Source organism: Leiobunum rupestre, chromosome 7 (assembly GCF_980474605.1).
Source record: "Leiobunum rupestre chromosome 7, qqLeiRupe1.1.hap1, whole genome shotgun sequence".
Classification (NCBI taxonomy): Eukaryota; Metazoa; Arthropoda; class Arachnida; order Opiliones; family Sclerosomatidae; genus Leiobunum; species Leiobunum rupestre.
In genome coordinates, this window is record NC_143390.1 from 26,127,529 (window position 1) to 26,140,601 (window position 13,073).

Here is a 13,073-nt window from a genome sequence, read left to right on the forward strand (position 1 = left end):
AGGGGACCCGTTAGGGGGGGGAAAATTCAATAGTGGAGGCAGAGGTAGTACGGCGGTGGCGGCCGCCACATGGGAGATTGTAAAGGGGGGGTCGATACGCTCGTAAAAGAGTGTATACCCCTTTAAAACGGGGCACGGCCAACTTTGATCACGCGCTGTTCGCGCTACTACGGCCAACACATTCGTCGAAATTCCGCGAGCAAGGATTTTCCCCCTATAAACTGTACTATAATGTGTAGGAGTTCAGCGCCACGCTCGGTGGTTATATTGTCCCCAAGGTAAAAACTATACTAAAAATAATAATCCGCTAGGGGCGCTGACGTCATACACATCTTTTGCTCATAGGTTAACACAGAAACGTCAACGAATGAGATGGCCGCTGTAGCGCGAGAGATGCGCGAGAAATCAAAGTTGGCCGTGAACGGGGCGGCATCACCAAAATGGGAGCACAGCCGGAGAAAAAAAAACACAAAACAATTCTTAACTTTAAAGCAGGCTTGGAAATAAGCGGTGGTCACTGGGTCAAAGACCAGTTTATTAATTGCTCGGACCAGTTTTTTTATTCAAAAGTTAGGGGTTCACTGGTCCAGTGTCCAGTTTATTAATTCAAAATTATCTACCGTATTATTAACCAACTGGTCTACGTGACCACCTAAATAATTCAAGAGTTGGGAGTCACTGGCCAAATAGACCAGTTTAGAAATATACCTTATTTCCAAGCCTGCTTTAAAGCCCTACCCACGGCCAACTTCGATCACGCGTACCGTGCTTTAGCGGCCCCGTAAATCGCCTAAATTTAAAGGGATCCATCACTCACAACGGGGGAGGCATAGGGGTAACTTAAAATCCAGACTTTCAGTGTGCTTCAAAACCAGTTTTTTTGTGACCCCTATGCCTTCCCCTGTTGTGAGTGAGGGATCCCTTTAATCTTTGGCGTAATCAAAGATAATTTAAACTCGTACCCTAGATTCGAATACTGAGAGCTTTCCCATTGACGGTTTTGATACGTAGCGTTTACCCTTTTCCGGCACGTGACCTCAGAAAAATCGGGCTCCATCGGTTGCGGTAAGGCGCAAACCATGGAGCGAATTTTTTCTGAGTTCCGGCGGGAAGTGGGTAAACACTATCGGCAACGCGCGAGAGAGTGATTTCGAATCTGGGGTACGAGTTTAAATTATCTTTGCCATCATTTAACCAAGATTTAACGATAGTAATCATTGAGTTGGGAATAAATAGAGGTACAACTAAATTTGGCTAGCACGGGACCAATTTCGTTCAATAAGGAGGCTTTATCAACTTTATCGTTTTACCGTGGCGGCATCTGTCTCTAGTGGTGGCAACTATATTGCAATTGAATTTTTTCGCGAATCTGATGCGAAATTATAAGGTATGATTTCTCGTAACAAACAAACCTTTGAAGTTGTTTAAAAATAATTTTATTCAGTCAACATGATCCTTTTTAACTCAAGTTTAGCCATGTAACTTTACAAAATATAGATGGCGCTACCGCCTAACTATAAAGATGAATTTCGTACAGTCTTATCAGAACAGGTCCCGCGTAACCATGGCAACCGAAATCGTAATTGTAATTCTAGCAGTATTATTCCCAATTCAATGATAGTAATCGGGATTTTTCATAGATATAGGAAACGTATATAAAGGTCTAGATAAAATATTTCAAAGGGAGTGAATACGGAGGTGACAGCTAGCAGAAACGCGTAATTTCTGCAGGCTATCCTTATAACGCACTATCTATCGGTAAGAAAGCTCGTGCTATCGTCGCGAGAGCCATTGTCTCCTACTTAGAAATTATACTAAAAGTCACCAACAGATGGTGTCTAAAGACTTCCGCCTGCGGAAAGGTCAAGCACTTAGTACTAAAATGCTAAGAGAGCTCGCGCTCTTGGTCACATGCCTTCCTCGGTGTCTGCTAGGTGTCAATTCCGTATTTTATGTTAGGCTTAGACGCCCCGAAATTTATCTAGACCTTTATATACATTTATTATATCTATGGGTTTTTTCGTTTCCAAATACGCAGTATATTAAACCGAGGCTTAAGACTGGGCAAGATTCAGCGCCTTAAAATTTTCGTCTACTTTAAAGATACATTCTGAACGAACCAATGGATGAAAAGTTATGAAACTAGCTTTTAAATAAACCTTGAAACTTATTTCAAGTCATATTTATAATTCACTGATGACAAAATTCGTGAAAAGTATTAATATCGTTCCGAATTACAACCTACTTTCTAAAATCTCATTTTGCTTTCTAATACGCGCGTTGACAAAACAAACTTTACCTAGACGAGCAGATGTTCGGTTATCTACATAGTGCGGGAAAAATATTATTTTTGAATGTTATAAAGCGATAAACGATTTTTCAAGACGATTTTATATTACATTTAAGTTCATATACACGGGAAACATTGTCAGTGGAATATTTCTTATATCATTTGGTAGGTTAATTAACGTTTAATTATCGCCAACTTTACATTAATTTCAATGGGGTGGAGGGAAACTTTTAAACCAAGTTACGCGCGAGCGCGCTCCTCTAGAGGCAACGCATATGGCGTTACTGTCGTTTTAGCCAAGAATCTAATCGGTGCCTTTTCAGCAATTCGATTAAGCGTTCTAGTTTGTTCTATTCATAGAAATCTCATAGGTAACTAGAATGCTGCCGCCTACGGCCGAGCTTGACGCCAGTTCGCCTTGAACCTTCAGCCAATAAGAGGCCATAGAGTGGTTCCGCCAAGGAGGATAATAATCCTCCTTGGATCCGCTACTATAGCGGGAGATAGGTCACGTCATTCTCTCTGGTGACATTAAATTCTTGGCAGAACCACTCTTTGAGCTCTGATTGGCTGAGATCTGGCAATCGTCTGCCACGGCGTTTGGCCCATTTGCCAGTTACACGGCAGCATTCTAGTTAGCTATGAGATTTCTATGGTTCTATGACTGTAACTTCAGGGTAAATATATTATTTTAACATTTTTAATTAAATAATATTAAGTTAAAATATATTATAAGCGCATTAAATTATAATTTTAGGTTTCAACAAGTTTTAAGCTTTCGTCTTTTTAAACCTAGAATAATATTGTATATTTAGTAAGGGCCGGTTTGTAATTTTATCTGACTGAAAAAAAATTCCATAATAAAGGTACAAACCTGAACAGAGATCATCCTCCTTGAAATGCAGGCTGAAGACCATCTATCTTTTACCTATTTAGTTCCAATGATGTACCTAAGCATCTTTTATCTTCAATTATATTAGTTTTAAGATTCTTACTCTTAAAACTAATTAGAATTACAGAAAATACTATCTAAGAACGGTTATAAACTCGTGAATTTGCTATATATATACTATTAATAAAGATTTGTTATTATTAAAGATTTATAAATTTTAAGAGATACATTATTTACGCATCAAAACGCTCTAAACACCTCTACAGCCTTCAAAACTATGTGTTCTAATATGGCGCCTTCGCGTAAAAAACGCGTCTCTTTTTCTTAATTTAATATTTATAAGGTAATATTTTTTTTAACTATGAATTATACATAAATATATTGCGAAAAGATAGTTTAACTTACTATACCTTGTTTTTTCTAAAAAGGAAAGTGGAAATCCGAAGAAAATGTTTTTTTTCCCCCGCGATTTCACTTGTATTCCCCGCCTTTGGTGATAGTAGGTTTTTGGTCGTATGTAGCGCCCCTATCGGGATTATTCATACACGCAAATTAACATTAGATTCGAGGCGATTGACGGGGCCGCTAAAGCGCGGTACCGGGTACGCGCGATCGAAGTTGGCCGTGCCCTGCCCTAACATAGCAAGCGCAAAACCACGTAGAGGTGCTAAAAGCTGGTTTCACACTCGACGGAAAATTTGCAGCGTAAAGTTGAACGTTAGCGGTATATCGAATGGGCGTTTATTATCGTCTTTCCGGCATATTTTCCGTCGAGTGTGAAACCAGCTTTTAAAGCGTTTTGATGCGTAAATAATGTCTCTCTTAAAATTTATAAATCTTTAATAATAACAAATCTTTATTAATAGTATATATATATACTCGTAAATATATACTCGTAAATTTGCTATATATATATATATATATATATATATATTATATTTACGAGTTTATAACCGTTCTTAGGTTGTATTTTCTGTAAATCTAATTAGTTTTAAGAGTAAGAATCTTAAAACTAATATAATTGAAGATAAAAGATGCTTAAGTACATCTTTGGAACTAAATAGGTAAAAGATAGATGGTCTGCAGCCTGCATTTTAAGGAGGATGATTTCTGTCCAGGTTTGTACCTTTATTATGGAAAAAATTTTCAGTCAGATAAAATTACAAACCGGCCCTTACTAAATATACAATATTATTCTAGGTTTAAAAAGACGAAAGCTTAAAACTTGTTGAAACCTAAAATTATAATTTATTGCGCTTATAATATATTTTAACTTAATATTATTTAATTGAGCGGAGCGAACGAGCGAAGCGAGTGAGTGGAGCTCTCACTGTGGTGACTTCAATGGGAAAGTTGGCTGTGTGTGTGTGTGTGTCGCACTTGGGGGAGAAGAGAAAGGGACTCTGAACGAGAAGGAGAAGAGAGAGGGAAATTCGCGGTAATGTCCGGAAGAGAGGGAGACCTTCACCGCGAGAGAGGGGGGGGGGACAAGAAAAGAGAGGGGGGGACAAGAAAAGAGAGGGGGGGACAAGAAAAGAGAGGGGGGGGGACAAGGCACTGCCGTTCAGGATATAATTTAAGCGAAAAATAAAGAGTGGACCGGCTTTTAAAGGTAAACAATAAGAGCGGCTTATCCGCCAAAAAAAGAACTAGAAAGACTTAAATTACTAATGTTGTAATTGTACTATTTGTACTAATAAACTGTTTGTAGCTTAATAAAATTCGTTTAGTTTTCATTTGGTATTAACAAGAATGTATTTATTTATATTTAGGAAGAATGATTATGTTGCGACAATCGCCGGGCACGTTGAACGCCTTTCCCCCGTCTTGCGCGGGGGGAAAGTCAAAACGTCACCGGCGTTTGATTACCATCGCGTTAGGTGACGTAAATTTTAAGCAGCCAATGAAATACCGGGACTATTCGTTTTATTTTAAGTGGAGGAGCGTACTGGGGGGACCAACGGGTGGATTGAGAGAAAGGCTAAAAACCGTCTCGACATAGACATTCTCCCTAGGTATAAATAAATACATTCTTGGTATTAATGTTCATAAATACGACATTACTAAAGTTATACAACTCTTCGACAACTCCGTAATTCACGATTATCGTAGCGCCCACGCTCCGCTCAAGTCTTTGTCGAGAATGCCGGCTCCGGGTTTTGAGACGTCCTAGTTTATTTATTTACATGTGTTTCAAGTATTAAACAATTGACGGATTTTGAAATGAAGTTTTAGCGCGCGACACTACAGGTACATGTCTTGGGCACACAGCCTTCTTTGCGTGCTTTTTTGACCATAACATGTCGAGGTATTTTCACGCTCAAAATTAATTTTAAAAGCCGTCAATAATACCATATGTAACATAATTACTCATAAGTATGCCACTGTACCTTTATCCCATTCAAAGATTTTCACTAACGGTCAGTGGCGTACCGTACACGGGGTTTGCCAGACAGGTTTCCCTGGGCCCCCGACCTTTTGGGGGCCCCATCGCGATCGCGTACAAGAAGGGGTAGCCCGGTTGGGAAATTGGCGAATCACTGCCAGTGGCAAAAAAATTCGAAATATCTTAGTTCTTTCAATGCTTTGTGTAGTAATAATTTTAAACAAATTACCTAAAATCTGAATCGTTTAGAATTAAGTAATAAACTTAACTTCTTTAATTTGACCCTTATGGGTAGTTTTTAAATACACGTAGGGTGGGGGCCCCTTTTTCGCGTTCAACCCTGGGCCCCACGTCAATTCGTTACGCCACTGCTAACGGTTTGTTTCACCACGAACCAGTAAAAAGGTGGACTACGTTATGTTTTAACCTTTTTATTCATCCTAGTTATTTTGGGAGTCACACTATTGGCTACTAAAATTTGTATTTAAGCCAATGGAAACCTCTAACTTTAGAAGGAATTTTTTGTGTCGGAATTTTAGTCAGCCCTTTATTGAAATTTATAAACTCACTCGGTTTGGGCGGATGAAGTTAAATAATGAGTAGTTTAGAAAAAGAAAAGGTTGAGGAAAATGACCAATACGGTACTTTTCGGTTCAGTGATCGCTTTCCGAAAATGGAACAAGTAGTCGAAGTGGGATAATCCACCAGCGTTATTAAAACCCATACCAAGCTTTGAAGAGTTAGGCCTAGGTTCAACAGAATTTGCAAAGACTCCAAACTCAATTTCAACTATTTTTTCCAATAAACCTACTTCTTTTATTTGACAATGCAAATTTATTTTAGAACGTGAGTCTCCGAAAACTTCATTTATTGGCCAGTTAATTGCATTAACAGCACTTTGTAGTTCATTTTAGCCCCTAAGCCTTGGTTGTTCAAACAGGTTTGTTTACTAAAATAATGGCCGTCGGTTTATCAGACGTAGTGCTAATTGTGCGACGGCATAATCGGCATTTGAGATTTGATGACGTCAAATATGACATCAAATATTGTTTGATACATAATTTACCATCCTAAGTTGAAGGATTAAAACTTGGGTGCCACCCACCCTCAGGGTACGCTGGTGGGAAAAGCAATACAAAAGCTGTTGAGGCCATGTGGTTTCCTATCGTTAGATAGACGGAAAGTATCAAAGGTGAAATTGGTAAGCAAAACACGACGAACATAATTCTTTTAAATATTGAAATTAGTGGACATATGATTTAAAGAAATTCTTAAAATGGGATTCAAATGTTTTTATATTAGGAAATTTATATCAAACATTTGGGTAGTTTAGGCACCAAAAGTCAAGTAAATTCGCAAATTCATAAAAAAATACCCATTAATGTAATTTTGCGGAAAATAGGAAATCAGTTGAAGACGCGTCAGTGCGATAATTTCATCGCAATTTTTAGGGCGTATTACAATTTTCGTGGCGTACTATATCGTAAGATTCTGTGACTCTCCCTTAAAGGGGGTTGGTCGGAGGGGGCGGAAAATAACGGCACTGCGTGCACGTCAAAGAGTTCTATCGAATGAGACCAACGGGTTTTTTTCGGTCACTCTCCCTTTAAAGGGGTTGGTCGAAGGGGGTGGAAATTAACGGCACTGCGCGTTCTATCGTTTGATATAAAAAGTACCATCCTAAGTTAATGAGTTGACTTTAACGTATTGTTATTAAAGAGGGGGTCAAAATTGTGCCCCCTGTTTACCTGACAGACCTGAAACTGGCCATCGGTAAAAGTTGTGTAGCCCCACACTGTAATTCAAACTTCCCGCCCTTCGTGAAAATCCACTGGGTTGGGGGGGAGGGAGGCGAAGTTTGAGGTTCACTTGACCTTAAACGCCGTAAATATACGTAAAATAATGCGGAAAAAGGAACGACAATCGCGACAAATTAACTAGCCAAATACAAACTATAAAAGTGTTCAAGGCTTAAAGTTCAAGCCTATTTAAGAGGACGGCGTGACTTGATTGGTAAAGGCGTCGGTTTTGTAGATTACGCGGCCAGCAGCTATCTGGGTTCGAATCCCGGCGTCGTCAATAATATAAATTATTTGAAATGAATTATTTTTCGCAGCTCCATCTAACGTGTCGTCGCTTTCCACGACAAACAAACAAACTACAACACTTAACGACATTCCGTCCATAGCAATAGTCCAACTTTAATATATATATATCGATGTGGAACTAAAAAGGAACGAAATATAATCCGCCTCGGCCAACTATTCCCCCCCTTCGCCAACTGACGCCAAGGTTTCAAACTAAAATGGCGTGACCACTGACTCCCTCTTCTTTCCGCTCTTTTTATTTACCGATGTAAGTCGCTCATATATTGTATTTGCTGCAGTATAGATGGCGCTAAAGCGTTTCCTCTCTAAACAAATAAAGTGTCAAAAATATATAGAAAATGTTTCAGGGTATTATTAAAAACATAAGTTAATGATACCTCTAAGTAGACAAATAAGCCCTTTCAAGGTGGAATCTTTGTCCAGAAAATGTGATGTCAAATCTTGTCTCTCCGATTCAGGGGTGGCTCAAGGGCCGGGCAACCCGGGCAACTGCCCAGGGCGCCGGTTTGAGAGGGGCGCCGAAATTGAGTTGTGTGCCTTTTTGGTTTACCAAGAATTGGATTTGTTTATAAAATCTTTAGCTAATTAGAAATACAAATCGTTTTCCCAACGAAAATGTCCAACATCGTCGACGAACGTTTTTTTGCGACTATTTATTTTACAATAGTAAATAAAAAAATAAAATTACAGTGGATAGGTCTGACGGATAAAGCATTATCCTGGTATTTTCATTTTAAACCAGGGTATATAATATCAAGAAGAAAAAGTAGTGGGGCGATACTACAAGAATAGAAGTGTGCCAGAATTTTTAGCCCGGTGTACCTAGCAACAGGGGCCATACCACCGGGGGCCTATCATCATAGTGCCCTACGCCAGCGTCCCCAAGCCCGGACAGGTGACAAATCCAGCATGGGTAGTAGTACCCTACTACTGATGGTCGCACCTTTGACGCAAACCACTCAACCCAGCAAAAGGTGCAGCAATGGGTGGACCAATTCTCACTTCGCACACAGCGGTGGGATTAAGAGTAGATGCTTGTGCAAGTCCAGCCGACACCCTACCTACGTAGGTAAAGAGCCATACCCTTTGGAGAGAGCTCCTTAATTGGAACGATGGGAACACAGCGGTCCACATAGCCCGGCACAGCTGGCACCGGAGATCCCGGTGTGCTCCAAAAAGCCGGGAAACAAGACCACCGTGTTCTCATACGGAGGCCCACCACCCCACAGCAGGCTACCCAATCCGCCGAGGTGGCCAGTTTGCACGGGCCCTCTCCGTTAGCCTGAGCCGAAGCTCAGTTTCCAACCCAAACCTGACTGAAGTCGGAGGTGGAGGTAGGACCATTTGATCAGAGCTAACATCTCCCAGTGCGCCACCGCCCTTATGGGTTACAAGAGCCGGAGCCCAACTCCCCGGTAAAGTCACCAGTTATTGCACACCCATTTAGGGCCACAAGAATAGAAGGAAGCCCAAAGTAATACAGTACTTCAATGTACTTGCTTGCTATTTCGTTGTCGTTTATCCAGCTTTATGATAAATAAACTAGCCATCTTCAAGAATTCTATTTGTTTCTCAGGCTATTATGAACCTGCATTTAATATTCTAAAATACATTTAAATCGTTTTCGATGGCTAGTTCCAAAGCAGTCTATCGGTACGATTTACTCTGTCGGGTGTCCGTTGTTTCAGTTAGTCTCATCTATTTTACGCGCACGTGCAGAAAGCCATTTATTAGTTTCAGTTAAATAGATATTAATTAGAGTCACGTTGAATTGAATTAAGATGTCCGAGAAAAAGAAGCATTCTGGTTCTTTATATTAAAAAAAGGAAATGAAGAGAAGTCATTGAAGCAGAAAAGCCAGCGACAGCTTTAAAAATGTTCATAAGTGTAGGCATATGTAACATAATTACTCATAAGTATGCCTCTGCGTAACATTTCCATTGAAAAAAATTCAATGAGACCTTGTTTCACGCGGAACATACATAAAGCGAACCCTAAAATGCAAAAATGCTTATAATCCTGGCGCTATTGAAAAGGTTACCATGGAAATGAAATCATGTGATCGCGAGGCACGAGCTAAACTTGACATGGGCAAAGCCAGAAACGCGCGAGGAATTCTCACTAACTTCCGTTTCCAATCAGTAAAGTTGATGACGCGTATTTCGTCACGGAATTGTAAGTGACGTAATTAACGTCATATCCCGTGAACAAGGTTTCATTAGTGAAAATGCTTTTATGGCATACTTATGAGTTAGTATGTTACATATGGTGTAGGCCTTAAAAAATCCCGCAAAAAGTGTTACATTAATTGCTTTAACAACTTAATTGAAAGGAATAAAAGAATTAAGTTTCCTAAGAACAACCCGTGAGTTAAAAATAAAAATATCCATTATTTTTATCTTTAACTCGCGGGTTCTTCGTAAACTTAATTCTTTTATTTCACATATTAACCGTGATTCTATTCAGTATGGACATTACAATTAATGTACTTTAGGTATACTAGTCTTGCCACCTTACCTAGCGTTTCAAGCTCCATGTTAAATGACCATGTACCAGAAAGAAGGTATTAAATATGTTTACACAAAGTATTTATAGTGATTATAGGGATTATTGATTGTTATGAAAACGGTAAATTTAGAACATGGACATGGTAATGTTTTTACGGGGGGCGGGGTAGTTTTATTTAGTCTCAAAATAAGAGGGGCGCCACAAATCCCCCTTGCCCGGGTGAGAAAAATGTCTTGAGCCGGCCCTGCTCCGATTCACACGAAAATGAAAGATTTGAAAAATATCTCGGACCCAGCGGTCGAGAATGAAACTATATTGGGCTGAGATAAATAAACCAATAGCAAAAAAAAAACGTTCTTTTGCCTCTGCGGGGGGAACGAATTTTCTAAGGGAATACCGAAATTTATCTCTTTTGGGGAAGCTCAAGCTAGCCTTGCACCAAACGGGATTAAAGAAACGTCAGCTTCGGCAGTTCCAAGTGTATGTTAAGGCTACTTTGATACGCAGTACGGAGAGACATAGGTTGATTTGGACAAGCATATCCACCATAGGCAGCATATCCATTTGTCTACTTAGAGGTATCATTAACTTATGTTAAAATGTAAAAGATGGCGACACTATCTCTCGCGGATTATTTTCTTCACTCGATTGAAACTCGCACTCTATCTTTATTCTTTTTCGGTTTATAAATTGTTTCCATTTTTCTATCGCGATCATTTTGTGAAAGTTTAATATCATTTCAAACTCGTTTCTTTTTTTAACCGGTTTTCCATTAAAGTGTCAAATCGTGTCCTGAAAGTATCAAAAGATACGAGCGCGCCCATTTTTGTTAACTACACAAATTTTGAAACGTTTAGCAATATGTAAAGGTCCCTAAAATATCATTAGAATATTGAACTGAAATATTTACAAAACAAACGCTTCAAAAATGGCCACTCTTTCTAATATATTCGAGCACGTCCAGAGTGAGTTACGCAATTTCTACTCGGCAGAGGGATCGGAAAAAAATGTTTTTGTGTTTTAGGAGAGCCTAAAGCGCAAAACGTCTCTACCAGGCTTGGAAATAAGCGGTGGTCACTGGGTCAAAGACCAGTTTATAAATTGCTCGGACCAGTTTTTTTATTCAAGAGCTAGGGGTTCACTGGTCCAGTGTCCAGTTTATTAATTCCAAATTATCTGCCGCATTATTAACCAACTGGTCTACGTGACCACTTAAATAATTCAAGAGTTGGGAGTGACTGGCCAAATAGACCAGTTTAGAAATAAACCTTATTTCCAAGCCTGGTCTCTACCAAGGCCGTAGCATTTTGACAGCAGCGTGGGAAATAAGGCAGTGGCAGTGGGCAAATGACCAGTTTAAAAATTGCCCGGACCAGTTTATTAACTAAATCGGAGGGGGGTTAATGGTCCACTGGACCACTAAATTAATTCGAGGTGTTTTATTTTTTTGAAGTGATTCTGCTTGAATATCTTGCAATTGGTAGGTCCAAATGTTATATTATTAGTCTTTGGATTTGAAGGTCTGTGTAACGGCAGCTGTATCATGTTTGTACACTCCAATTCGAATTCAGTAATTCACGGTGAAAAGTTAAAACAAGCTATTCTAATGTAGCAGAAGACGTGCACTGGTCATGGTCCAGTTTATTTATTCTAAGCCAGGGGGGGGGTCACTGGCCACCTGTCCACTTAAAAAAAATCCTTATTTCCCACCCTGTTTTGACAGTAATGTTATCACCATTGAGTTGGGTATATTTTACTTTTAGAGCCACAGTTTATATCTGCTGTGGCTGGGGTCTTGAAGAACTCTTTCTTGAAATCTCGTACAAACAGAAATCAGAAATAGTGATCATTAGTCGGTGGCGTCATCTATCTTTCAAAGAAAATATGTTTTTTAAATGTCTGCTTATAGGTCAGTTCGAAGTAAAATTATGGGGAAGTGGGGGATGGAAAGCGCATGCGTGGTGCCTGTGGTAAAAAGCGCCATTTGCTTCAATAGCTTGCGTTAGATGACGCCACCTAGGAGCAACAAACACAACACCCCACACAAGGAGAACGCAACCCGTCAAAAGTCGTGGATTTTCTTGTGTACGTTTTTCATTGGCTAGACGCTTTAGCGCCTGCTGCCGTCGGAAGGGGAAAATTCGGAAATTGTCTTCCCCCCACCCTTAAAACGTTCAGCGTAAATTAGGCTCGTGACGCTTGTCCAATGAAATTCGTACACAACCCTTCGTTGGCGTGTTTAAAGGCTAGCTGCGTTCTACTTGTGTTTGTGGTAAAGTATCATTTGTCCAACTGCTCAATTCTCCAACTGTTCATTTCTCCAACTCCTCGTGTCTTGAGGAGTGGGTGTAACGAGCAGTTGGAGAAATGAGCAGCTCATAACACCAACTTCTCATTTCTCCAACTCTTAACTTTTTAGTAAAAATTTTGGGGTATAAAATACCGGAAATACAATTAAAAATTCTACCAACTAAGGGGTTCTTCAAATAGTTCAATATGTAAAAATTTATTCCAAAACAAATTGATATGACTGTGGAATATGAAAATGAGTTGCATAATTTTAGTTTACACTAAGGTTTACAGTTGAAATTAACTTAACTTTTTAAATATCAGGCTAGTTAGTGGATAATTATGAAGAATTACTAATATACATGAAATAAAATAAATGTTAACCTTTTAAAGGGAATATAACCTCTGGTATTTCTGTCGCCCTCCGAGAGTTCCAATATTGTCCGCTGATTGTGAAGGGAATAAAGGAAATTGATGGGGTCTTCCATAAAGAACGCGTTGGAGGTTCTATTCCCTTTAAATATCAGGCTAGTGGATAATTATGAAAAATTACTAGTATACATGAAAAAAGTAAATGTTGTTATAATAATAATAGTAATC